This window comes from Anser anser (assembly GCF_964211835.1).
Source record: "Anser anser genome assembly, chromosome: 1".
Classification (NCBI taxonomy): Eukaryota; Metazoa; Chordata; class Aves; order Anseriformes; family Anatidae; genus Anser; species Anser anser.
The window spans coordinates 71,883,478-71,909,815 of NC_139720.1; the positions used below are offsets into that span (position 1 = coordinate 71,883,478).

The 26,338-nt window shown below is 41.5% G+C and overlaps 1 protein-coding gene across 13 annotated transcripts in view; it reads left to right on the top strand.

The window, feature by feature from the left end:
* The first annotated feature begins 2,559 nt into the window (after positions 1-2,559).
* The window catches only part of DUSP16 (dual specificity phosphatase 16), a 73,092-nt gene continuing 49,313 nt past the window's right edge, over positions 2,560-26,338 (top strand). For 3 of the 13 annotated variants that reach the window (XM_083819925.1, XM_083819935.1, XM_083819937.1), the window contains exon 1: positions 8,404-8,567. The gene's annotated coding sequence lies outside the window, so the exon portion shown is untranslated. Of the gene's footprint in view, positions 2,628-2,953; positions 3,008-6,793; positions 8,313-8,403; positions 8,568-21,707; positions 21,830-25,434; positions 25,501-26,338 lie in introns of those variants that run through there. The other 10 variants (XM_083819934.1, XM_083819929.1, XM_083819936.1 and 7 more) reach the window with 7 other exon arrangements.

The window sequence follows — 26,338 nt, forward strand, 5'->3', positions numbered from 1 at the left end:
CTGCCTGCATCTTCTCAAGCTTTGCACACCCATGTAAATAGGGACTGGCACGAGCTGTTTCACTCTCTCTTTACCAATTGCTATTTGCCCTTGTTCCCATGTTGCGCTCTCTTGTGCAGTGGTTCAGGCCTTTGCTCATTCACATGCTGTAAACCAAATGGGGGACTAAGCTGGGTTAAAGCTGAGTTTTGTTTGTTTTTTGGGGAAGGTTTTGCCGTGGATCAGGTCTCCAATCTAATTCAGTATAGAGGTGAGCAACTGCTTGCCCCAGCAAAAGGATGAGGCAGTAGTGGGGCAGAACCTCTTCTTTCACTGACAGCCAGCTTACAGTGTTTGTGCAACTGCATCCTGACCTCCTGCCGGAGCTATAAAGTAAAAAGGTATTTAAAATGAATCATCTGTTCTAATAACCATTTTTCTTAAACTGTAGCTGACATCAGTTAATTGTAACTCCTAGTGCAAAATAACAGATGAATAAATGTGTAATTTCTGCAACTTAGTAATTAGACAGGCCCTTCTAACAGGGATGTCTTTTTCCTTTTATATACTGGAACTCAAATTGCATTTACAATTTTCCCATAAATGTGTCCACTGACTGGGTCACGGAAGAATCTATCCTTCTATGTTTCTATCTAAGGAGTTCTTCGAAGCTTACACAGTTGCCAATAAATAATGTCCTGCAAAGCCATGCCTTGCACTTGAAATTCCCCCTCTTAAAAAAACCTTCTGCCCCATTTGATTTCATAATATCCCATTTAGGTTTTAAATGATCATGCAGATGCACATTCTTCAGCATATGTTTCTGGAAGTCATCATTGTTTGATCCGTGGCTTGAAGCAAATTTTTTTTAATGACTGGAGAGTCAACAAGCCAAATCTGTATCTGAAGTAAGTGGGTGCAACTTTGAGTAAGTCATGAGAAGTCTGTGGCAGACCTAAACGCAGAAAACAGATTGTTTGATTTGCAGCCCTGTGCTTTAGTCTCACTGATTTTTCTCCCCTTCTTTACGTAGGCTTAACATAAACTAACGGTTTAAACATATTTATTATGATTCTTCCCCCAGCCACAAGAACAAGTGGCAAACTGCACTGAAGCAGAAATGTTCTTGCAAGATTGTCAACCCCCCTTGGAGATAAAAGAGCTGAACCCATACCTAACACACCGAAGCCAATGAGTTCCTGTCCATTTGAAGAGCAGTCAAGAGGGCAGTGTAAAAATAAACAAGCAGTCCTTCACCTCACCTCCACCTTAGATTTTTGAACTCAGATTGCTACTAAAATAGGCATATTCTAACCTTGCATCCTAAAAAAAAAATGACACGCTCTGAAATTTTCACATGCTTCTTTTCCATGTAACCTGATATTTTCACCTGTCCTTCTTGACAAACCCTGCTGTCTGTTGTTGACAATTGGGATAGTACCAGAGTGACGATTTTCTAACTGGTTCATTTGACAAAACAAGAAACTTGTCAGAGTTAATAGTCTTTTTTTTTATTTCCTTTTTTTTCTATGAATGTTTTTACAGTGAGGCCAAAATATTGATGTTCTGGGTGTTAGCCACTTAAAAGTTTATATGAATGAAAGCTTGTAAATGAAGGTCATTGTGGTGCTCATGCCTTTCTTTCCCACACTAACAACAAGCAGTAATTAACTCATTTTTCTTTTCCCTTTAAAAACTCAAGTTGTTTTTTGTTTGTTTGCTTTGTTTTCATTTCGTTTATGGTTTTGTCTGCCTTTTCCTTTTTTTTTTTTTTTTTGATACGAGGCTCTTTTTATCTATTAAGTACATTTTAATGATTCCACAACAGACAAATCCATCTTTCACAGCCAACTGAATAACAAAATAGTTTCATTTGAATATTACTGCAACATATAAAATGCAGCTGGTAAACAGAAATAACATAAACAGTGGTGTATCAAATCCACAAGGTTTAGGATATCAGTCAGTCTCAGAAGTTGTTAAAGGTAGACAGAGACAACAAAATGGATCAGGAGAAACAGTGAAAACTCTAAAACTGTCAGAAAAATTCCTCTCCTGTGTAAGTCTTGAAAATAAAAATATACAAAACTGGTATTTAATACCACATTTTATTCATTAACTTTCTACATTCAAACTTTGAAATAAATTTTCTGATTGTGAGCTTACTTCAGTATGCTATCAAGACAGTAACTATGCATTCTATGTTTTTATATTGACCAAGATTACATTTCACGTATCACAACATTAAAACATTTTATGGTTGCTATCCTTTTCTATTGGATCCTTGGTGCTGCTAATAAATATTTCATTCTAAGGAAAAAAAAAAGTCTAAAATGTATTTAAGGTTGGTAATTTACTATACTGTCATATAATTTAAAGTATTCAAGTAGTTAAAAAGAAGGATATGAATAGTCAGAGACCTCATACATTTTATGTTGCCCTCATAATAAACACAAATACATTTTAGTTCTGATTCATCATTGGCCACAAACAAAACATGAACATACTAAGCTACTCTTCAGATAGTATAAATTGGCATAGGAAGTTAAGTGCTAGTTGAGCAATGATGATTTACACCATCTGTGCTTACAGTCCTTTGCAAGTTGATTCCGATACCAGTACACTAGCCTACAGACAAGTTACTGGCAGTGAGTAAAAGTTAACAGAAACAAAGTGGGAGGGAGCGTTTATTGTGACTATTACCTCGATTTTTGGAATGTGATTTTTATGTACCCTTTTCCTTAAATTTAATTATTTTCTCTTTAAATACACAGAAAAGTGAGAAATGTTACTAGTTGAGTTTCTCAGTAGCTGTAGATTTGTCTGAACTTGCTGTTTCTTGAGGACAGTACTTCGTTATTCTGTTTCGTGATGAATGACAACATGTTATTATGCTCTTTTTCTGTAAATAATATTTATTATGATCTCCGATTTCAAATGCCTTTTCAAAACTTAAACTTGCTGTTTCACATAGAAGTAATCACAGAAGTGGATTAACATCAAGATAGCTGCCTTTTTTCTGCCTAAGGTGAGTAGGATCAATCAAAATTCCCTAAGCTTTACAAAGCCTGTCTATAGAACCATAAATTAATATTTTTATTTCTTCTTTTGCCTATCCCCACTGTCTTCTACTGTCTATCTTGCTTATAGCTTTTTTTCATCTCTAATTGCAAACCAAGCCAACAAATTTTTGTGCAAGTGCTTAATTTTACTAAATGTGCCTGCTCATGTAAGTAAAAAGGTTACTCTTCCTTTGAACAGTGTAAGAGGGGAGAGGGAGAAGGATGAGTTAATGGTTGGATTTGGAATTTAAGACAACTTGGTTCAGTTTTCCAATCTGCTACTGGCTTGCTATACTACCATGAATGAGGAATTTTATCTCAGGAACTCATTTGTATATCCATAAAATGGTATCCTGATACTCCTCTGTTCCACAAAAAGCATCCAAATAACAAAGGGCATTCAGAAATACTATAAAGATAGGGATCATGTAAATTCTTACTCAGTAGTGGATATAAGATCTATTAAGTAAGAAGATATACGGAAGCAGACAGCTGATACTAAAAACTGTTTTTTACTGTTCTTTCTGTTGTTCTGGCTCCTGTGATTCTCCCTTTCTCTTCCACTGCTCTAAATCTCCCAGTATTTCCTCCACTGTCCCACAGAGAGCAAGAATTATCACTGTCTTGTCCTACATACCTACCAGCTCAAAAACATGTCTCCATTGAGACTCTCCTCTTGCATACCACCTCCAGCTTCTTTGAGCTGCTGTGAATCTGACAGTCCTGGAGAAGCTATGGGGAAGTAGAGAATGAAAACTACCAGCAGCAACAGAGTAGTGAGGCTATTCTATTCTTACCTAAGCATTTTCTGGAGGAATAGAGCTGCCCCAGGTCTGATGCACACATGGAAAGGAAAAATGAGGAGATATAAGTTGTTCTCAACTCAGTTTTCCCCTAAGCATTGCTACTCTGCACCCTCTGTCTCTGATGCTTGCATTTTTCACACTACTCAAATTTCTCTCCTTTACGCTGAGCTCTGTGATTTCCATCTGATCAATTTGCTGATCTCCAAGTGCAAACTCTTCTCTGCTGTTCTTTTCCTCACTCTGTCTTCCATCTTCTATTCCTACTGGTTTCCATTCTTCTAATTCTCATGTTCTCATTGCTGCTCTCTGACAAACCCTCACTGCTCCAACTGCCATACCCTATTCTCTATGCCAGCAAAGCTAGTGGTATCTAAAAATGCTACGAATGTTTCAATGTAGGTATCTCAGCAACCCTTCTATTTTTAAATACCTTCAAGAGCTGTCTGTAGCAGCTATGTCTGGTATAGCAGTCTGCTCTGAAAGTAGATTAAGCCAAACTACACCACGGCTCTGAAGCTGTCTGTAAAAAGGTCATCACTTCACTTCCCATCTGCTGACTTGGGTTTCCCCGAAACCATTTCAGCCAAAACAAACCAGTTCAGCTGACATCTACTATTTAAACTGCTTAAGCTCTTCTGGTTGACTTTGGCCAAAACAAATTTTGGGAGCAAACTGCCTGAATAGCTTGCAGATAGGTAGGAGTGGCAGTAACCTCCAGCAGAAAATAGCAGTGACAGTCACTGGGCAGTTGGCTGGGACTAGTAACCTCTTCAGCAACCCAACTTCAGGCTGTGGAGGAAGTGAGTACCCACACAGGGATTTTAAAGCATGGTAAATTCTGTGCTTTAAGTTCAGTTCTCGCTTATTTTGCAAGAGGTTCCTCTGGAAAACCACTCCTTTCCACTGTGCAGAAAAGATGATGTCATTCGGACTGTCATCTTTCCCTTGTTTAATCACTGCTAACTGATTAACCAAGTGGAGTGTCACAAAATCCATTAAATGGAAAAGGAACAAGAAGTCAGACATGCTGGCTTTTACCCATAAACAAATAGAAACCTTTATAAACTAGGTGTATAACCTCCAGTTCTCAAAAGTAGCCATCTATTTCCCCTCCCCAGCTCTCCAGCGATAGGGGCAGCACACAGTGACGCACTTAGAGTCACTCCTGCCAGAAGCAGAATGTGGGGCGTGCAGGCGTGTCAAAGTTCAAAAGCTGTTGTATGGTCCGTTGGATAGTCACTATCATGTCTTTTGCCCTTGTTTTACCTCACACGGACACTTCAAGTCCTCTTACCTCCTGAGCTTGATAACCAGACACAGAAAAGGGACATTAGCATTAACTCCTTCAGCATTGCTTTGCCAGAAAGGGGCTGTGAGTGTGTTCTGAGGCAGATAAAATCCATTGCCAGACACTTAGTAAAACTTCAGAAAGCTGGGGAGGGAAGGTCAGCAACCAGGGACTAGCGAAGCCAGGCACTCCCTCTCGCAGGCAGATGATTCAGGTGTGCAGCTTGAAATGTTTACAACATTAAGGCCTGCTCTCTGTTTTGTGACTGCATTTCAAACCTTTCCAGGAGACTGCTGTGCAAGTGGTAGGGAGGTAAGAAAGACTTTCAAGAAAAAAAAAAAAATTAGGCTGAAGTTAGACTGACATGTAAACGAATTACTGCTCCTTCATGAGTGACCACCTGCTGGCTGAGCCACGCTAACTGTCAACATGTGCACACTTCGCCTGCTGCATAGAGGAGGTAAAGAGAGTGGCCTTTAATCTTAATGAAGCGAGATCAGATGCTGCCGCATTTCAGCCCTCCAGACTACTTCTCTTTGTGTCTTACCTCAGCCTGCAGGAGTTAATCATGATATATCTGTGGTTTAGTCACACCTTTTATTATATTAATCAAAAGAAATCCTGATTCTGTGTTGGAAAAGCTTTAACTTGCCATTCTAGACTTTTCTGTAAATATCCTTTTTAAGCCACAAACAAAAATGTTAAAAAAAAAAAACAAACACAAAACAATGTTAAAAAAAAAAGAACAAACACAAAACAAAACAAAGCTTTTTTATGCTTACAATTTTGCCATTAGGAAACTTTTTCAGTTTCCCCATTTAAAAAAACAACAATCAACAACAACAAAACCACTTATATAACACATTACCAGGTTTAGATGATAAAAAGGAAGAGAGAATTCGAATGTCTTTCTTCTTCAGCATGCATCCCTTTCTTGTGCTCCCCACTTCTATTTGTGAGGATAATCTTGCTGGAACTATTTGTTCTTGCACTTCTCTGGTATGAATGAGCTGGGGCATTGGCTTTGGCCTTGAGTTTCTCTGGCACGCTCTTTGCTCTCCTTTGTAGAAATGGGTCACTTGTAGACCCATTAACCACTAGCCAACTGTGCACACTTTCCATACTGTGGGCATTTTGGGGGCTGCACAAAGTATCTTTGGGGCCACTGGTTACTTGAGGCAAAAAGCAAAACTGCTCTTTAGCTCTATAAGATACACATGTGCAAAACAGTAAATGCACCTATGCCTTACCACAATGTCTGCACAGCTCTTGCTCTTTCTTTGGTCAGTGTCTTACAGAGACTGGGACTCTGTCTTGGGACTGACTTCTCTCTCTTCCATGCATTTTTCACTCTCTTGGAGAGGACACCGCTGTTTGGTATGAGTGCTAGCAAGAACTCTTCTTGAGGCAGTTCATGCATAGCTTCTTAATAATAAGTTCTTTGTCAAGGTGGTTCTTGGCCAATTGTGCCTGACAGAGACCAGTTTTGAGACCACCACCGCATTATTTCTGTAGAGTAGCCTGCTTCCCAAAATACCAATCACACAACATGTTTTTTCGTGAGTGATAAGCGTACACCTTTCCAAAGGTGCTTTGTTTGAACAGATGACCACCAGAGTGTAAGGACCTATAGGGTTAATCCTGTTTATCCTGATGTCTTCTAAGGGTATGGGGCCCAGGGACTCAAAGGCCAGCAGAGAAGACTGACCAGAGTCTGAATTCTGACATGTAAGATGTCTTGTGCCCCCAGCAGAACTGGCAGGTGATTGCAATGATTTTGGTTATTTCTCCTTCCCCCAAGTGGGGGAACATCTGCAGAAGAATACTTACCTAAGACTGGGACCACACATCAAATCCCTGAATGGCACAAGTGCAGCATGTTAGTTAAAACCAGTACTAGCCAGAATGAAAAACGCCTTAGACAAAGTAATTATGTTTCTGCGTGTCTAAATGTTTAGATTTCACTTTTATTTTCCTCACGTTGTTGGTCTTACAGTACTGTTTTTAATCTAACAGGGGTGATAGCCCTCAACTTGCCACGGAGCTCTGCCGCGGGCCCGGGCCCGGCGGGAGCAGGCCCACGGCACCCCTGGGGCTGGGGACACAGGGGGACGAAGCCGTCCCTCTCTCGCCGTCCCTCTCTCCCCGTCCCGGCGACCACGGGGCCCGGCCCGGGCTGTGAGGGAAGGGACCGCAGCCGGTGCCGGTGATCGCGGCGCCTGCCCCGTCCCCGCCGGCCCATCGGGGCGGGCCGGGCCGGGCCGGGCCGGCCCGGGTGGACGGGCAGGCGGCGGCAGCCCGTTTGAATCGTTCGGCGGCCTCGGCTCCTCCTAGGGGCCGGCCCCGCAGCTCGGCCGGGAGGCCGGGGGCAGCGGACGCGTGTCCAGGCCTCCGCCCCCAAGCCACCGGCCCGGTGACAGCACGGCAGCCGGAGCTACCCCGGCCCGGCCCGGGACCGGGTGTGCTGGGCCGTGGCTGGCGGACCGCCTCCCGGGGCTTGTCTCCCCCTTCCTCCGGCTCCCTGTCCCCCCCTCCCGGCTGAGTTCATTCACTGGGATTGGTTTCAAATGACGCCATCGCTTTATTTTTACACCAATGACCTCATCCCAGCAGCTTGAAGTTTACTGACCAGCAAAACTCTTTTCTCTCTCTCCCTCCTCCTCCTCCTCGGGTCTGTTTGCTCTACCCATTTATTAGGAATTGTTTGGTTCCTTTCAGGAACAGGAGGCTTAAAAAAAATTAAAAAACAAAACCAAACCAAACCAAACCTCACCACCAACCCCAAACTTTCTTCCCCTCCCGATCTCCAACCCCCCCCCCCCCCCCAGCTGTCCCTTTTTAATTCTCTCAAGCCATCTTGGGGGGGGGGGGAAGGGGGGGGGAGAAGACGAGAAAAAAAAGCTCCAAATGTTTCCTTTTCCTTCTCCTCTTCCCTCAGCCTTCATGCTTCCCCCTCTTAAAAAGACCAGAGTAGCGTTTTTTTTTTTTTCCTTTTAAATTGCTGTTATTTTTGACTCGAAGAAGGCGAAAGAGGCGCTTTCCCAGCGGCTGGAAGGAGACAAAAAGTTGCTTTCTGGCGGCAACGGAGAGAGAGAGAGGCTGGTGGCAACTTTTATCCCCGCCGCGGGGACAGACCCGAGGCAGACAGACAGACAGACACAGACGGGGGGTGCGACAGTAAGTGCCGGGAGGAGCGCAAGGGTCGCCGCCGGAACCCCCGGCCCGGGGCAGCCCCGCGGGGCAGGGGGGGTTGGGGGGCAGGGCCAGGAGGAGGAGGAGGAGGGAGGTGAGGGAGGGTTCCCGCTGCCTGCCCTCCTCTCCCATGCCCTTCTTCGCCGCCCCCTCACCTCCGAAGGAGAGCGCCAGCCGCGGGCAGGTCGGTGCCCCGCACGGGCAGGCTCCGGCCTTCTCCTCCTCCTGTCCCCGCCGATGGTAAGGAGAGGGAGCTGAGGGGGACAGGGGGGCACCGGCCTGCCGCAGCCCGGCTTCACCAACATCGGGGCCGGCCGGGACCCCGTGGGCAGGGGCGCGTCCACCTGCCCCGTGGCGCAGAGGAGGGGACGAGGGGCGAGGGGCTGCCCCGGGGAGGGGAGAAGGGCAGGCAGGGATACGGGGCAGACCCCCGGCTTTCTCGCCGTGCGCCGAAATCACCTTGGGAGGGTGGCTGGGGATGTGTGGATGAGGCTGGATATGTGCGGCCGTGTTTCTGAGCTGGGCAAACGCACCGGCGTCCAGTCTGCCTTGCACCGCCGCCAGCAGCCGAGGATGCTTTAAAGCCCCGAAGGACTCCCGAAGAAACCTGAAGTGCTAAGCTGGGCTTGGGAAACATTTAAATTGAGGCAGCTGACAAAATGGAGGCTGCTGTGGAGTCTAAGGGTGAAGCAAGCTGCAAATTGTTAACCTGACAGTGTGATCACGTAAACTTGTAACTCCATGGCTTGTGCTGGTACGCAGCCTGACAGATCCCCTCATCTGCCTTTATTTTATTTTTTTTTCCCCCCTAGAAGCCACAGGGAGGGATGATGAGCTCAGCACACACAGTGTGTGCAGAACAAGGTGTATGGGATGTGCCTGTTGCAAAGCCTGGTCAGTGGCAGGATTTTTCAGTGGCCCAAACCATTTTCTTACATGTCAGATGGAAAGGTGTCTTTTAGAAAACAAAACCAAGGAGAAGTTATTTTATTCTTCTGCTGTTTCAGTTGGTTGAAACAGAAATCGATCTTTTGGTTTTCCTATAAGTGAAGGGTGTAGTCATAGTAAGCTGTATTGTCTGAGCTATGACTAACTTTTTTTGTTCAAACATTCTGTGTATACACAGCAGAATAAATAGAATAAATAGCACCTTTTTAAAGCTAAAATCAGTTTTAACTGTTTCTCCTTGCAGGAATGTGTTTTGGGGGTTCTTTCAATGACCTTAAAAAAAATCCGAAACCCCCAAACGATTTTGTATTCCTAACTTTAAGATCTGTGCTATTCCTGGCAGCATGTGGTTTGGTAGATACAGAACTTACGAAGTCACAAATGACCAAACAGGGGTTGGTTTAGACTCTTGTGTTTTGAGGGGAGGTGGAAAAATAGTAAGTCTTAATTTCTTTTTATGGCATTCATCTTGCTGCCCATTGGAAATTGAAGCATTCATCCCAGTTGTTTATGTTGGTTGGTTGGGGGTTTCTGTTTGAATGTGGAGGAAGTATGCAACAGGGGTTTGTATAAGTATTTTTAGCTTTAGTTTTTAGTCACTGAAGATATAAAGAATAGCGATATTCAAAAGTAAATCATGCATTTACTGAATATGCTTATAAATATTGTTAGAAACAAATCTATAAAAATGTTTGAGGTGTTATGAATTCTGTTCATTATGCTTGTTTAATACAATAGTGCTTCAGTCTATCTTAACACACAATTTCAATGTCTCCCTTTAAATGTACAAATAAGTAAAAGCAGCAGAGAAGTTGCCAGTTCTTGTGGTAGTTAGAGGTGGTAGGCACGAAATGTTGTATGATTTAATGTGTGCGCAAAAGTCCAGAAAGCCCAACCAAGCATTTAAAATCTCATTACATTGTTTAAAGATACATAAATATGTTCCTGCTCCAGTAGGTCTCATTTTGTTAGCTACCTAAGCAGATATAATGGAACAGAATCAGCTTTAGTCACACCAGAACAACTTCTGTAGGAGAAAATGAGCTCAATTTATCTTTGTTTCTATAAAATGCGTGGTCTTCTTTCAGCAAAGTCAGCTAGCCTAACAGGGATGTTTGCTTTTAGCTAGAATAACTTCACTGGCCATAGGAACGGTATTGGCAGAAGCTCTTTGGGAATGTGTTAAATGGATTTCACCAGGAGGTCCGTCTCCCAGGCCAGCGCTGTCCACTCGCAGGTCTGTGGGCAGACTTGTGGATGCATCTGCCATGTGCCCTGCACCTTCCTTGGCCAGATCACACTGCCCTGGAGGCCTGTGCCTGCATGTGCACAGCAATGAGCTGCAGTCTGGGGGAACGAAGTCGTAGAGGATTGCTAGAGACGGGATAGAGTGAGCGGCTCTGCTGTGCTTCTGCCTGTATGATGAGTATCAGTGAGCGGGTGGGCCTGAGGAAACCTTTGGAGGGTGAACTCAGGCTCTCTGCTAGATGCTGAAAAGGCACATTAGCCACTGGTTTTTGTTACTTGCCTTGGTCTTCAGGTTCTAATGTGTTGTGCAGTAAGAGCTATTTGCAGAGCACGGGCCTTGCTCAGTCACACAATTTTTTTTTCCCAACGTTCGTCTCTTTACTCCCCAGACCTATTCAGAAATATTCATTGTTTGTAAAACACGTTTTCCAAGAAATGCACTAAGTACAGCTGAAACACTGTTTCCTCAAGAAAAGCAAGTCATGATGATGCAAGAACAGTCAGGAAAGCATCAAGGTTGTTCTTGACATGCTGACAATCTTTAATAGACAGATTGCATAGAGTAGGTATTGTCAAAGGACGAGGGGTGGAAAGAGTGGCACATCCCTCCCTTTTTCTTTTGTCCTTTTTTTTTTTTTTTTTTTCTTTCATTCAACTCCCAGGAAGAACCCAGGGTTTGGCCTGTATATCCTGTGGCTGTCCTTACAGCTTTGTTGTTAAGCTGATCAAATGACTAAAAATTTCTTGCAGTCTTGTAGAACTTTGTCCATGGTTGTGTAATAGCATGTTTGTGTGTTATTTAAGAAGAATCATCAAGAATCTGTTTTTCTGGGTAATAGGAAAGTTATCCCTGATGCATTGAATGGTACGTTCTCTCTCCTTTCAATTCCTTACACGTTGCCTCTGTATCTTGTGTAGTGACATGGAGAGATTCGGTAGAGCATTTAAAATATCAGTACTTATGTATCAGCATTTTAAATATCAGTAATGTTTTTCTGATTTGTATGGTGTACCTTTTTACAAGCAAAGGGCAATGTGGCATTCTCGAGGGCTGTCAATTGCATACGTGGCTTCTACTTTCTGAAGAAATCGGAAGACATGGGCAATGGGTTGCCTGGCAGTGTGTGTCGGGGCACCTGCCTGGGCTAAAGCCAGCCATACCGAAGGTCATTGGTGTAGTGGGGAAGTGAACGCTGTAACTTCAGGCTGCTTCCTACTGGTTATCTGAGGAACCCTATCCTCAGGTGTGTTTTTTTTTCTTTTTCATGTATTACTGGTTTAATAAATAGTATCACTGCCCTGATGTCAAAGCTAACTGAGAAGAAACTGGCTCTGGAGGCTGAGGAAGCAAAGCTAGAAGCTGAGATGCCCCAACTACTGCAGTATTGCTACCGGCCAAAGAATGCCATCAGACCAGGGGAGTTGAAGTTACCACTTCTTTCCTTGCCTTATCTGACCCTTAGATTGGTATTAGCTTGGCAGCTCCAAGTAAGCCATCTCCGTTATAGTTATTCTGGAACTTCCCATAACACTTGAAGGAGGCCAAAAATATGCATCAATGGTAAAGTTTGGCATCTTCCTCTCAGGGTTTGTATAGTTTTAATCAGAGCAGTTCTTGGTTTGCTTATGGTTAGGGCCTGTTGGCAGCTGTCATAGTCTCCAGTGGAGATGATATTGACCACCAGTGAATTACTATTCCTCAGCGATGAAAGCAAAACTGCATCCTGGGTGTGTGTATGGAGGACGGGAGGGAAGATGGGCCTGAGTTCAAGGCCTTGTGTTTCCTTTTGCTGAGCTGTGTAGTCTGCTGCTGAGCCAAGACTGACCTACTCAGAATTGGCTCTGGGAAAACTGGCGTCTTTCCATTTTGTGTCCCTATGAAATGCTTCTGCAGACGAAAAAACAAAACTTAATAATTGGGCAGGCTAGGAAAGAGGGGAAGGAGTGCTGCCTCAGTGACAGGCTGCAGGGAGGTGTAGTGACCCGGTCTGTGACAGACCTGCCCCTGCTCCTGTGCTGCGGCCTTGCTGTTCGGGCACTGTGCGAAGCCATAATATCTGTGCTGCATGAATATGCGAACAGCACTGCTGAAACAAGGTCCTTCATTGAGATGAAGTCTGCTATCTCTGCTCTTTGTTTGTCACAATATAGGCCATACCTAGCCAGTAGGAAGCGTCTCCTTGGCATATTCTTTCAGGTAATTTTGCCCCATGTAGTACAAGTTCTCAGAAATTAGGATCAATTCTTTGCACAGACCTCCTCAGATAAGTTTATGGTCACATTTTGTCTCAAGCTTCAGTTATAAACTTCTGTAAGATGTTCAGCAAATAAAGATCTACAAGTGGAGGTGTACAAAGCTTCTTATTATTTGAGAATGAATGTAATCTTTTTCTTCTGTAAGATTTTTATACATGGTATTCAGAGTGATAGCCTGCTACATTAGTGTGAAAATTTTTTTTATAACTGTGTTCTGTTACAATTTTCTTTAGCAGAAATCGTGATACAAGCTTTCTAATACTGGGACTAAACCAGGGTTTCCAGTACTGAGACTAAAACAGTGTCATCTGTTTTCACTAGGCTTCATGCGATTTTGCTTTGCTATATTAATCTATGAAATGAGCCTGTTGTACTGGATGACAGATCAGTGTTTTGTGCAAATGCTTTTTTTTTTTTTTTTACATCCTTGCCTGCTTGTGTTAATGCTTTTACATAACTAAAGTCATTGTGGGAGGCAAAAAGATGGATCTGAGTGTGTAATGTAGCAACATTGGAATGAGAACTTTACAGAGAGCATAAATTGAGGAGGACAACAGAGACTAATTGTATGAAATTCCTTTTGTGCACACGTTTTTGAGTTTCAATAACTAGTATGTATTCAGCCTGTTGGATTAGAAGGCTTTGGCACTGCATGTGTAGCATAGATGTTACTCTCAAAATAGGAGAGCAACTCTCCCTCCCCCAACAGTATTCCAGATAAAATTGATGCATTACTACATTGTGCTCCTACTGAACTCCTAGTAAAGCATGTTTGAAGGCAGAATAATTCATAATGTTAGGGCTATAAACACTACACTTTTAATAACCCAAATGTTTTTGCTTCTTGATTGCTTATGTGAGTAAGAATCATTCACCTCAGACTTTAAAGACTCAAATGCCATGTCAGGACTTGGGTTTCTACCTGCAAGATCGTGCTTGCAGAATGACTTTCTTGATAGTGCATATTTCACTAGGCATATGTAGTCCTTTGAGCATGGAAGCCATCCATCTTCTAAACACCAGCTTCCAAATACATCCAAGAAGTTTGAACTACACTTCAGAGGGCCTTTCTCAAGCATGCCATCTCACTACTGAAACAAGTCATAATTTCAAAGGTGGATAAGCACCGAGAACATATTCCCCTTAAGAATGGGCATGGGATTATTTTCCAGTCACTGTATTAATACTGTCTGGAGTGAGTATGGCACCTACCATCCATATGGTTCCCAGAAGTATTTGGTTACAGGTGAGAACCTGCTTTGGTGTTGGGATTTCATAGTTTTTTTCTTTAAAAATGTTGCTTGTGTATCAGTGTTTTCTCTTGCTTTCCAGCTCTGCTGTTCCTGACAGTTTCATGGGAGGCTATTTAAACTCCAGAAAGCTGGGAGGGAACAGAGCTGGAGGGGGACAGAGCAATCTGATAAGTTTCTCTTCTAACCCCGTTGTACTCAGAAGTACCCTTCTAAAATAAGAGAATTTAGGTTGAGGCTTCTTACTAGTAAAACTAGGGGAGCAAGCAGAGTAAACTTCTTGGTCTGAAGAAAGATTCATAAAGCTTTGCCAGTTTTTGAGCAACAAAGAAAAATATTCCAGCAAAAAAGTACAGCATTAATCTTAGTGCATTAGACTAATGTATTATTGGGTTCAAATCAGTCTGAAGGTTCACGCTAGATTGAATCCCAATTAGCAGATGACAAATGGTGTCACCACTTTTAGTAGGGCTTCCTCTGCCTCTCACAGATCCCTGGGTGCAAGACAGGTATGCTCCAAATTGAGGATTGGCTGTGAAAGAGTATCTCTTGCCAGAGCCTGTTCAGAGTTCTGCGCTGACGGTGAGTCTCTTCTCATCACAATGGGACTGAGTGCCTTCTTCCCTTTTGTCCCAAGCTAATCCTGCACTACTTCTATCTCTTAAAACCTCTCAAACTCTATATGATGAGTACTCTGAGGTCTTACTGGAGAGATGTAAACAGCGATGACTGGTCTCTAGGTTCACAGTTCCCTGTCTCACTCAGACATGCAGCTGAAGGCAAACAGGCAAAGTCTTTATGAGGGCTGGTAAATTCTGTGTTCTTCTAGATAGGGCATCCCCTGCCACCTCGTTTGTTTCTCTCTCTCTCCCTCTCCCTCTCTCTCTCTCTCTCTCTCTCTCTCTCTCTCTCTCTTTCTTGCATGTAACTTCTTGTCTGAATATGTATGATTACATATATTTTTTCTGTTCTCTACTTGTCAGTGGAGTGGGGTCTCCAGTGTAGCTGGTGAAAATCCACCACTTCTCATGGATGACATGTTGTGAGCATGCTGTCAGCTTCCCAGTCCTCCATTCTGCTTGTTAGGTGATCCATGTTTGGATACCATCCAGTTGACACAGCCTGTTTCCTCACTGTAGCTTATTGAGCATGTTGGCTGTGATTTCCAGGTGGACCTATTTGAAGATGTCTGAAAAATCTGTTCATCCAGCCCAGACATGATTATGTGACTAGGCCATTTGTTGCCTATTTCCTCTCAGAGTATTGCTGAAAATTAACTCCTTCAAGCATAAAATGGATGAGAAGGAATAGTAATACAAGTCGCACGTATGTCTTTGAGGCATTAGTCAGGATGGCAAAAAAAAGTGTTGAAATACTAACCCACATCATTGCACATTTTGCCAAGATGTGCAAATTCTCTCTTCCCATGGAGAGACCCACCTTTTTCTGCACCACCCCCCCACCCCCCCCCCCCCCAAATTTGTAGGACTTGAATCTTTTTCTCTGACTGAGGTTTGTGTGACTTGCCAGCTCTCCTGCAGGTGTGACCTGTGCTGGAATGAGGAAGTGTGCAGTATCATTTCCCCTTCTGCCTAATGTATGGTTAAACCTACAGAAAAATGTTGAGGAAGCTCAGGCATTCTGTTCCTCTGACAGCCTTCTACAAATACAAGCTATTAATGACCATTGCCTTTAATGGACAAAAACAGTACTGGCAATTCCTTTGTGCACTTTATTTAATGGCGTAACGAGCAAGCACATTAGCTATTTTTATTCAAACAGCCAGACATAAGCCAGTATGGCAGAGTGACTATGAAATGTCTGCATAGCTACATGAGAATACATCTGCCGTTTAAAACTAAGGTTTTTTCTTTTAGTTAGGGTATTTTGAGAGGGTTCAACCAATGATTGTCTAATCTTTCTTATTGAGCCATGCCATAGATTTTCAAGATTTTGTATTAAAATAAGCAGAACATTCTTTTCAGTACTGACTTTAACTGTTTCAGTCAATGATGAGGATTTACTGCTGTAGGAGAGGTGGGTGGGTGGCAAAGCAGGAGCCGGTTCAGGTTAAAGGTTCAGTTCTTGTCCTTTCAGGAAGCTTCTGGACTATCTGTTCTTACGTGCTGTTGAGTGACAGGCGCACAAAAAGAGCTGAGTAGAGGGACATTGTTAGCAAATGCTAGTTTAAAGAGATGCAGTGTTTGGGGAATTTTAAAAAGCTTCCAGGTTCCTGCAATTTTTAGATTTATTTATTTCCCCCTCTTTCCTTGATGAGGCTATCTACTTTGGCAGAAAAATGTCTTTCATGGCTTGACAATTAATCTAAAAAAATATATTTTTCCATTGATAATTCGGGGGTGAGGGGCTGAAGTGAGCATTTGTTTTTTTGGGATGGGTACATGTGCAACAAATACTTATAACTGAGTATTGACATATGTTATCTTCAGTTCAATTTCATACAAAAAAAATCAAACTTCATGTCTGTGGTAGATGCTAGAGGTCTGGGGGGAGGAGGGGAGGGAAGAGAGAACAAAACAAAACAAACAAAACAAAAAACAAACAAACAAACAAAAAACCACTTTAATGTTATGCTTTCCCTGACTTGGAACCTGTCTGATACTGGAGTAAATACCTTGTAGTCACATATTTTTACGTATCTTTACTTAACTAAATTATAAAGTGTGCTTACAAAAATCTTATTATTATATCCACCAAAGTAAGGCATTTCTATTGAGTGTTTAATGTTTGGTCCATCTGTGGTATTACTTTTCAATACAGCCAAACCTTATTCTTTGTCAGCTACTTATCACTTATTTACCTGTTTTTTCTGTTTATATTGGCAAAGCATGCAAGTGTAACTTCCTACTTCAGAGGTCTCTCCCTTTCAAATGTCAATTGTTATACATCAAAACACAGCTGGAGGAGTCTACCTATTGCTAGAAAATAGTATTACTTTTTTGGGGGGCGGTTGGAGTTGGGACACTCATCAAATAGATCAGCTGCTTTGTGATATTAAGAAGGTAAAGTAATGAAACCAACCACATCTTTCAGCTTCACCACCAGTAGTAAAATAGGCTGACTTATGTTTAAATGTTTAACTCAAAATACAGTACTATCTTCTGATACATGTGGACAGAGCTGTGAGCCTTCTGCTTTTACTCAAAATGCTGTTAAGTTGCATTAGTGGGAAAAATGCTCAGGCTTATCACTTTCTGCAGCTGAAGCTTCAAACAGTATGTCCAGTTCCAAAATCTCTGTGCTATCAGCATCGACTTCTGTCACTGTGGAAATACTAGAGAAGGGAAACATAAGTAAGGAACAGGGAATAATGGAAAAGAGGTATTGATCATCTGTGGGAAAAGGGCACCCTATGGGCTAATAAGGGGGAAAAAGGAAGAATGTGGAGGCAACGGAGGTGACAACTATTAAAAAAAAAAAAGTTCTGCATTGGTTGTACATGATGATGAGCCTTTTAAAGCACAGGAAACACATTTGTAATATGACAACAGGATAGGGTCATTCCGCTTTTGCTAGTAATACTGAGCTTGTACTAGCAGATAACAAAAGAGTTATTTTCTCTGTGTATGAGGAAAAAACATTTGATAAAAGTCTAAGGATAAATTTTAGGAAATATAGCGAAAGGGGTAGCTTCCAGTGAGGTCATGATAGTAAATATTATTTGTGCATCTAGAAAATAATTTCTAAAGATTTAAACAGTAATGAGTAGTGCATTTTGCCTTCCTGAGTCTGTGTTTTGGTTTATAATTCGTGTAACTGCAGATATATGTTCCAATCTATATATGCTGGTTTAGAATGCATGGTGGCTGTTGGAGAGTAATATTGCATGGGTTTACATATTTTGTCTTTATCAGTAGGCCTTTGTCAATATTTAAGAAAGAGTTGGTTTCAAAATGTTGCCCTACAGACCACATTTTCATGCTGGAAACTTGTAAGGTTCAGAGACATGGGCCTCAAATAGCAAACTTCCAAATCCACGTAAATACATGTTTTTCAATGCAACTGAGATGGTTTGAAGGAACGGGAAAAATGACCTATCTATGCATTTCTGTTGTGAAACAGAATGTTTTTTTGTTTGTTTGTTTTTTGTGAAACGGAATTTTTCTTCATGCTGTCAGTGAATTACTGTTGGATTTTGTGTTGTTTTATTTTTAATCAGGTATGTATATAGTTACTCTAGATGGAAAATAAGCTTTTATTAAAAAAAAAAAAAAGGTTGGCAAATCTTGTGTTCACTATTAGGATATGTCCAGCTCAAGAAGCTGATGTCCTCTAACTATGTACAAATGTACAAGCTTCCCCAGGCTCCTGTGATTTGTCTTCTAACATTTTTGGGTTCTGTTACATGCTTCCATTGATGTGAATGCTTTGCAAGGACAACTAGTCAGTGCCACAGGGAGCTTTAATCTGAATACACAAAGCAGAAGAATAGTAGTGTAAAGGCTATTGACAGTGTCCTGCTGCAGCTGTGCTAGTAGAAAAGGTTCCCGAGTCCAGCTGCTGGTCACAGCGCCCCTGCCACTAGTTGCTGCCCTGAGTCTGCTGCTGGGGTAGTTCTGTGACTGTTCATACTTCATCTGAGATGAAGTCAGAGGATGGTCTTTTAAGTAGCCCGTTTTGCTGTATGAGCTAGCCTCGTCAGGTTTTGCTTGAAGCAGACCAAAAATCTGTTGTGCTGTTTCATAGGCCCTAGGTGGTCATTCGCTTCTATGACAGACCTTAAATTACATGCCCTTTGGATACATAAGTCTTAGAAGTAAAATACTCTGTGGACTGTTCTCTCCTTTACTCTGGACTCTTCCCAACTCCCTATTCCCCTTGTTGACCAAAAGAAGTAGGTTCAGTAGCAACAAAAGTGAAAACAGAGAAAATTAGCGTGGATCCACTGAAACCAGTGGAGCTCTGTCCAGCTTGGGCAGTGCAGCGTGTGTCTCTGTAGCAGGTAACAGCAGTCAGAGTTTTGTCAGTAAGGCAAATTGGCTTGGTGCTTTACTCTGCTCCAGCCAAATAATTTCTTCTTGCTTCAGAGACCCATCTCTTGCTCCTCTTTGCAGCCGCTTGGCCCACAAGCCAGGTGAGGGTATCCCTGGAGTTGCTGTATCCCACAGTGCAGGTATGCCCATTGCATCTCGTGGCAGTCTGAAGAGGATTATGGAAACTCAAAGAAATTCCTTTCCAAGCTTGTCTTTCTGCTGGGGCAGCCAGAAGTGTATTTGTGAGATGGATTTGTCTACTGGAAACTAAGGCTGGAACCATCGTTTTAATGTAAAATCCTAACAGTGACTGTTCATTTGCCACTGTACATTCAGATTGGCTTGGCTGGGCTGCTGGCATCTCACAGAGCCCTGTACTCCAGTGGAAGCTCTTCTTGTCTGTGACCTGGCAAATTCAGTATTTGAGTTCTGTGAGGAAGCTCTTCCTTTAAAAATGGCAGGATGTATATGCATGCATGTGTGTATATGTTTGCTTTATATACAAACACACACACATATGAGTCCATACACGTACAGACTGTCTGTCTATATAGACATGTACACAGTTATATAACAGATGTACACACTGTGTCCAGAACAGCGTATGTTTTATAAAGCTTTTATTCAAAATGATTTTTTGGTGTTTTATATAAAAGGACAAGCAATTAATTAGCTAGGGGAGAAAAACAGCCTTGCAGATAGGTTTTCTTGGACTGGTCATGTATAACGGAGCGAGAAGATCCAGATACATGGTCGTCATGAAACACTGAGTACGTGGCTTTAGTGGTTGTAGTTATCTAAAGAAGGCAGACAAATTTTGCACATTCAGTAGCTTTTAGTGTATCTAATTGAATAGGCATGTGATTTCTGATCATTACTTGGGCTTAAGAAGGAAATTAAATAATGAAAGCCTTATCCCTTTCTACTGAAAACTTTAAAACATTTCTTTTATATCATACTTATTCAGTAAAATAAAAAAAAAATCTCTTTACTGTTATTAAATGGATGGCTAGTAATGCCTATTTTTGTTTTTACCCTGTCTAATTTTTGTATTTTGTATTTTTCTTATATTATTTAAATGGTACTGGTGTTGTCATATGTTTGGAGTTGTCATATGGAATTCTAATTTTCCTTACTTGTTAATTGTTTGTGTCATCCCTGCCAGCTGCTTGGGGGAAGGTGTTGATTTCACCTAAAACTCACTTCAGTATTTCCACTCCTCTCCAGGTGGTGTTTCTCACTTCTTTTTAATCATAACACTGTATGTTTTGTACACCTTCAGTCTTTTTTTCTTTTTTTTTTTTTGAGTGCTCTTTATATTTACTTTAAGTAAGAGTATGGCGATAACAGGATCATCATTGTGGAGTCATGTCAAGATTGAAAAGGTTCTGCTGGCCAGAGCTCCTGTCGATGTATGGCTGCTTGTATTTCCATATTGCAGGGTTAAGCATGTGCTTGGCACCAGGCATCTGCACTGAAAGAGATGGTGCTGCAGCAGATCACATGTAGGGCAGATTGGAACCCAGAACATGCTGGTGATGAAATTGCTGTCCCTAGTCTTGTTCCTGGTGATACTTTGTCAGCTGAGGACTTTTGTCCATCAGGGAAGAGACTTTTTTTTTCCCCTCTGACCATGTAGACAGTTTTGCTTGCAGCAAATTTACATGGGTTTATACAAGCAAGCCAACTGAAGTAGCCTTCCATTAACCCAGCTCTGCTGTTTAGCCAGGTCCACAGCTCTAGAATTAACTTACAAAGCTGTTAATTTCCGATAACTTTGTCCAGTATTGTTTCTGTCAACACAGACTTCAATTTGCCTTTTTTTTTTTTTAAATATTTATGGATCCTCTGAGTTTCTTCCATCTTCTCATTGGTGGGGAGTGGGTGTGCATGTGTATAGTTGTATTATATTTTTCTTATAATTTTCTTATAAAATTCTTATAATTCCAAATCTTTGGAACTTTTTCCTATAGACAACTACAAAATGGACTTTTTAGTAAGTCTGCGTAAGGTTGTTTTAAGCAATTGAGTTGATATGCTCCAAGCTGCATGGGTAAATTTAATGGTGGGTTTGGGTGGGGTATAGAAAGGTGATTCTGTGTCCTCCCCCATTTCCTGTTTATGTTCAGTTACACCTATCATCAGGTTATCCAAATGTTTTGTGTGGCTACTTTTAAACAAGTTTTCCTAGTACTGAAGTTCCCTGATTTTTTTTTTTTAATTTAATATCACCTATAGCATGTTTTTACAAACACTTCGTACCTCTCCTGAAATAGCTCACTTTAATGAGAATTACATATTTCTGTTATCTGCTTGGCCATTACATTCTTTAATTCCCTCATAAATCGTGGGGACATGGTGACTTATTGTTGATTAATCATTTTTTAAATCTCTCATTAGACTTGCCAGTCCTGACAGTAGATCATCCTAGTCTATCTCAAATTTATCTTTTGCAAGCATCCTGTGTGGGAGAGACTCTTGCAAAGAAATCTATTTTTCCCTTTTCAGCTATTATTATCTTGTGTTAGTATTAAATTTAATTGCAACCTTCAATTTTTGTGCACTAGCTCTTACGATTTTTATTATTATTTTGATATGTTTTCCAATCTGATACTCTTTGCTCTCCAAAGGCATTTTTTTTCCTGTCTGCTGTCACTTACTCTGCTTTCTGTTTCTTTACCCAGGCTTGGATTCACATTTTTCTGGGATATACTCATTTGGCCTGTGTAACCTCACGAAAATGTTACCATTTAAGCATAATGACTCTTTTCTTCCCTGGCTTCCTGTTCCCTTTCCTTGTGAAGTGGTATGTATACCTTCTGTAACTTTTAGACTCAGATGGGAGCTAAACATGCAGTTTTTAATTTCCTCTCTTCTTGAATTGAGGATCTTGTGGACTGGCGGTGTTTTAATCCCCATTTCTGAAACTGAACAGCATGGTACTAGTTTTGACAGGATTCCTTCCATGAGTGTGGTGAACTTGGTTATATTATGGCCACTGCTGTTTAGTGGTGAGCTAACACAAATGATAAATTGGCTTTCTGACTTAGTACTAAAATCACTGCAGGGAAGAGCAGAGGGAAAGCTTGGTTTCTTATTTCCAGGTAAAGAAAAAACAAGGAACCAAAGATGTCCCTTGCTGTGTCCTGTCATGGTTTAAAGACTAAATTGAAATGTGGATTCTCCTTTGTCAAATCAAATTCCTCTTGCATTTGGCATGGTATTTCCCTTACTTCCATCTCTTAAACAGAATTGACTGGACTCTTCCCCCTTTTCCATAGTAACTGTGTGATTCCTGTTTGGTTTGTGAGAATTGCAGAAGTTCTGATATTTTCCTGGATTAAAGGTGCCAGATTCTTCCTCCTTCCTTTTGTTCTTCCCGTCCCAACAGCCACGTACAGGCTTCTTGAAGTTTTTTTTTTTTTTTCTTGTCCCAGGAAAAGATTCTTCCTCCTCATTCTTAATGGCATTCTTTATGGTTCCTCATATATAGAGTGCTTCAGCTGACCTCAAACATTTTGTAATGCCAGTGCCATTTTACCAGCTAAGCGAATGAAATAGTAATAGCATGCTTCCCACTTCTGAGTCAGCTGTCTTCCCTTCATTTGGGGCACGTAAGTCTCTAAATTCCTTCCTGATAGGTTTCCATTTTGAAAATAAACTCTGTCTGGAATGATGTGGCATGTCTGCCAGCATAAAATTGGTATGAAACACTAAGCACAGGGAACTTGTTATCAAAATACTTTTTTTTTTTTAAGGTTACTGTTGTGAAAAGGAATGATTAAGAAGTGTTACTCCAGAAGTAGAGAAAAAGCATTAGTGATTGCATCTTTCCTCTACAAAAAAATCAGTGCTATTCTGAGACCCAAAACTCAAAAACAAGTTGTAATGAAAATATACTAAAATCCTAGGCTTTAGCTTGGTTATATCAAATACTTGGTAGAACTCCAAAGTGGTAAATAACTCAGTTATTTTCTTTATGGAGTACTAATCTTGTTTGCTTTGGCATCTAAATCCTAAGTCACAGCTTATTTTTACTTAATATACACTTTCTTTTAGAGTATCCCTTCTATGCAGTAATGGAGATATTTATTGCAGAATCCAGGAGGCCAGTCACAGACCAAGGATTCTGCTCTGTTTGGCCCCAGAGGCAGGAAAGAATGGTGTTCACCCGGGCAGTTCTGTCAACGTAACAAGCACCAGTCATACTGCTGCTGCCACAGTCCTCATTGTGACAAAGTAGTGGTTTTGAGGCCATATTTTGAAGGAGTGTGAGATAGGTGGGTCCTCATGTTGTCTTGTACAGCCCAAGAAGAAAATAAAGATGTGTTCATCTGGTCAAAGGAGCTGGTGTGGAGAGTTATATTTGCTATAGCATTCTGAGTAGGTGTGAATGGTATAGTCAAGGCCAAAGGAGACGCCACTGTGCTACTAGCCTATGCTAGTATCATGTGCCTATGCAAGCGTTTTTCATCCGTTTATGTTGTTAAAATTCTCCTAATTCTCACCAAAAAGTGGTCTGGATACATTGCTAGCTTTGATGTAGAAGTCTGAGGAGAAATCTGTTGTGAAGATGAAGTAAGTTGATGGCAAAGGGGAGCCTCTCAGCTGTAGCTGGATTTTTGAGTTCCATCAGGAGGGTACTTAACATGATTTAAATGTGCAGGCAATTGATTTGTAAGTGAAGCCGTTAGCTAGTGACACGTTATTCTAGACTGGCCATTAGTTAATCTTGTTTTCTTTCTGTCACCGTTTTTATTGCAATGCATGGAGGTTAAAATCCACAAGAAAGCATAGTAATACTGTAAGTTGTCTGCCTCTTCGATCACTTCTGTTAACAGCAAGAATTTATTTTTGTTGACGGCTGCAAACAATTGCCATGCACAAGATGACATCTTCAAAGTAAGTCTTAAACAAACAAAACCACCTTTCTTCTGTAACTTCTGATGTTAATTCCTGTCTTTCTACTTTTTCCGTTGAGACTGTTACAAGCATTGGCTGTTTCCTTAATGTGTGATTAGGTTTGGTGTGGAGGTTTTAACAGATGTAGATTTTGAGACAGCAGTCTAAGATGTGATGGGCTTTACTTTGAGGTGTCAAAATAATGGGATTACACATGGTGGTTCCTGACAGTCCCCAAAACATAGTTCATGTAAACTTTTTTCTGCTCCAGCAGGACAAATTCCTTTTTGGTTAGTGTTGCGTCTGTGTTCTTTATGAATTTACTGAAATACGGTGTGTGTGTGTGTTAAACAGCAGTTAAGTTTCAGAGCTTTCAAGTTTTTTGTTTGTTTGTTTGTTTTTTAGGAAAACCAGAGCTGCAACAAAATTAACAAGTTTTCTGATTCAATTTTCAGACCTGTCATTGCCTTAAAAAGTCCCATCAGTTGCTAACATGTAATAGTAACCTTTAATTGAGTTCTTTGTGTAGGATTCATTTATCTCTTAGTGTGGCCATCAACCTCAAAGGATTTAGCTGTGTTTATAGTTTTATAAGGGATTAAGTAACCTACCTCTGGATTCAAAAACAAAACCAAAATTGATTGATCATGATACAAACAAGGTAACAAAATTATCAGAACTTCAGGAGGCTTAACCTCTTGTTCTTTATGGTTTAGTTGAAACCTGTGAAGCATAAAAGGTGGCTTGGAGTTGCTCTCCTCCATCATAATTATTCAACTTCCAGGTTTTCTTCATTGTTGTGAGACAATCGGAAGATGTCTATCTATGTAAACCTGATGGAAGCATTCCCCTCAGGCTCTTCGCATGGTGCTGCTCTCTTTGTAAAGCTCTCAATGTTTCTGCTCTAGTAGCACTATGCACCATTCCTGCTTGGGTCACCAGTAGTCTGCAGCTGGATTTTGCAAGTTGGTCTGTGTCAGGAACTATTGATAATCTAATTCCAGGGTTCAGACATGGAACTTGCTCTTTAGAGAAGCTTTCTCATGGATAAATCTGAATGCATTTAGATGTCTGAGAAGAGGAAGGGGTGGGAGGGAGTACCATGGGAATTGCCATATAAATATAGATAAATAGCTTGTGGCAGGCCCCAGGAGGATTTGATCATGCCTTAAAAACACTCGAAGAAGGTACCCATAGTTAGATTTTTAGTTAGTCTGGCCCTTTGTGATCATTTACCCCTAAAAAGAAATGTAAATGGATTTTAAGCTTGGTATTGGTTATTCACCAAAGAACTTTCGGATATGGCTATGGCTTTGTCAAAATAGAAATGTGCTAAAAGGTGATTACCTAGACAGTTGGTGGTTGTCTGTCTGGGAGGCACTGCTTTAAGCCATGGGTGTTATATATAGTAGTAAGTTCAAAATGCAGTGAAGAAGAGGGTGATTCTATTGCATGTGATGACATGATAGGATTCTATGGTGATGACAGCACGAGGTTTTTTTTTTTCAGATGTTCTTCCTGAAGCTTGTGAGCTTTGTCTACTCGCGCCTTTTGGAAGAAAGTCCTTATGTGCCTGTGAGTAGCTAATGCAGAAAAGGATTGTGCTTTTCTGTGGTTACAAGCTCAAGTGCCGGTAGTAACGGCGCTGCCCACTTGTAGGCGGGAAGACAAGCAGAAGTTCCAGGTAGATCTGTACCTCTTATGCTGCTGTATGGAGTGGGGAAGTTTCCTTTTTGCATTTGTGAGGGGCTAAAGCCCAGCAAGAGGAATCTTGTCCCCTTCTGTTTTCCTAGATCCAGTGTACTTGAAGCAGAGAAACTGTAGCTCCAAAGCTCTCACTAAACTTCCTAAGAATACTTTTGTTAATTGTAATTGTCTGTGTAGTATAGTTTGACAGGATTAATAAAGCATGGAAAGCACTTCCTACTGTTAGCTTTAACGTTTTTCTTTTAATGACAAAGTTCTTTGGATTTGGCACAGTCTGTCAGCTGCAGCCTTCTGAAGTACAAATAGTGATGACCTGGCATGCAGCACGGTGCTGGTAAGAGGATATTTGGGCCAAGGACTCACAGCCAAGCTCTTACCTTTTTGCATAAGATTTTCTTTAATGGGAATGTGGAGCAGATGGGATCTTGGTTAAATAATTACTCCCTGACGGAGCGAGTACCGCCCCGAGGAACGCAGTTATGTAACCTGCGTCCCTGCTGTGCTGCATAGGAATGAGGAAGGTGCATGCAGGGGTTGCACGAGCAGTCTTCATGCTGTTGCTTTCTAATTCCAGGGCACTCAACTCTGCAAACTCTCTGGAAGGAGTTCTTAATCTGAGGTTTTACACAATTTGTACCAATAGAGCAGTAATCCTCTATGGGGACAGGTCCTCCTTTCCCATGCAAGCAGTGAGCTTGGCATGGTT